The 1,959-nt window shown below is 32.9% G+C and overlaps 1 protein-coding gene across 1 annotated transcript in view; it reads left to right on the forward strand.

Moving 5' to 3' along the window:
• The window catches only part of LOC107082587 (procollagen C-endopeptidase enhancer 2-like), a 13,617-nt gene that overhangs the window by 4,121 nt on the left and 7,537 nt on the right, over positions 1 to 1,959 (forward strand). The window lies entirely within an intron of this gene.

Consider the following 1,959-nt stretch of genomic DNA (forward strand, 5'->3'; position numbering starts at 1 on the left):
TGAAGAAAATAAATAAATAAATAAAACTGTAAATGGGTAAAAATAACATTCACACAATTAAATCAATAAAATTGGGTACAAGATAAAAGGAATAAAAGATTAAAAAAAGATTAAAAAAAATAAAATAATGCTCACTGTTCTAGGTGTTAAAAGCCAAAGAGAAAAATGGGTTTTGACAAGAGATTTAAAAACTGTCAGAGAAAAATAACTAAAAGCATGATAACATAAACTTGAACTTAAACTGAAGAAGGAGAACAGAATACGTCAGGGATATGTTTGTCAGGCAGACTAAAGTAAAGATTAAAGTAAATTTAAATATGATCTATAGCTTCAACAGTTAGCTGGGTTATGAAGGTTATATGGCGCAAGAGGAGTTTTTCTTTCTCGTCAAACAGAGGGAGACGTTTTAGCTTGTCAGAAACTACACATCCAAGTAGTCTGATTACATTATTAGCGCCAAATGGCATTAAAGGTGTAGTTTTCTTTCACTATTTTGATTGTTGGGATCCTTAAAAATTCACATCATGTTTTGTGTTTTCTCTGATGTAGTGTTTTGTGGCGTTCATGTCCTCTCGGATAAGGACTAGGAGGTGTGTGTTAAATTATTGTCTGATTTAAATTCAAGGATCACCTGACCATCTGGGGATTTATCTTTAATGGTTTGCGTACAGAATATGAGTGCCCCCTGGTGGTTACACAGTTTTTAGCTTAAAAGTTTGAACTGGTGTCAATTTAGGCCACTTTAGGCATTCTGCTTCTTCAGCAAGGGAAAGAAAGATAGCTGCAAAGTTAATTAGTGCTTACTTAAAATTTGCAGCAGCATAAAAGTGGTTTAAATGTGTCGGATAAATCCATCAATCCATTTTCTATCCCTGCTATATATGCAATTACAGGATGGCTTGCACCTATATCTAGCAGACAAAGAATAACAAGCAGGGAACCTAAAATAATTGTTTAGCTGCAGATCTCGTTTTCTAATCTACTGTGTTAGATGCATTTTTAAAAAGGTAACGATCTTCCAATTCCCCAGAAGCAAAGGGCAGATAAAGAGATAAAGGTCATCTCCTGTCTAATAAACTGCAGGGAATTAATTGGTGAAAATGAAATGCACATTACTCTAATTCTGCAATATCTTTTAAGTTTATAAAATGTTATGCAAACATGCCTTCCTGTCGTATCATTGGTCTTTTTCTTTGACAAATCCGCACACACTAATTACAAGAGAATCAAAAGTTTAAGGAGCTTTGGCTTCACAAGTATGTAAACATTTATAACAGAGAAAAGTAAGAAGTAATAATGACATTAATTACCATTCATAAAAAAAGTTTACTCTGAAAAACCAAGATAATTACGTGAAATGAAAGTCAGGTTAAAAGGTAAAGGCTTAGGTATCCTGTTAGAACGCCCTTTCTTTCTAACAATAATCAGCTTCTCCTATCATAGACTCACAGACACTGTAGGCTTTATAACACTGCTTTTAAGAAGTATGTTAATTTTTCTTTAGCTTCACATCGTCATATTAAGGTTTCAGAGAACTTTATATGGAGAACACAAAAAATATCAAATATAGACGCAGGGGGAAACAAAAATAAAGAGAGAATATGACCCTGAAATAGGAAAAAAGAAATAATAGAATTAATTTAACAACAGTCAGTTTATTGAATGTCTTAATGCCATTTCCATTTTGCAGTCATAACCCTCAGCCTGATCCATGTCACTTCCTCTGTATTCTCACACTTTTTGATGCACACAGTGGGTTGAGTTTGTAAGACCTGATCAGTGAAAGTACAGTGTCTATTGGAAGAGCTATTGTGAATTAAACTGTTTGCTATAATGCTCATCAGAAGTGAATTAGCTTTTTAGAGGCCTAAGTACAATAAAATTACACACTTTTTGATTTTATTATATTTGCTTATTTTCTTTAGAAGAAAACATCTCTTAACTTAAACACTTGAAATA

The sequence above is a fragment of the Cyprinodon variegatus genome, unplaced genomic scaffold, assembly GCF_000732505.1.
Source record: "Cyprinodon variegatus isolate N-32 unplaced genomic scaffold, C_variegatus-1.0 Scaffold56, whole genome shotgun sequence".
Classification (NCBI taxonomy): domain Eukaryota; kingdom Metazoa; phylum Chordata; class Actinopteri; order Cyprinodontiformes; family Cyprinodontidae; genus Cyprinodon; species Cyprinodon variegatus.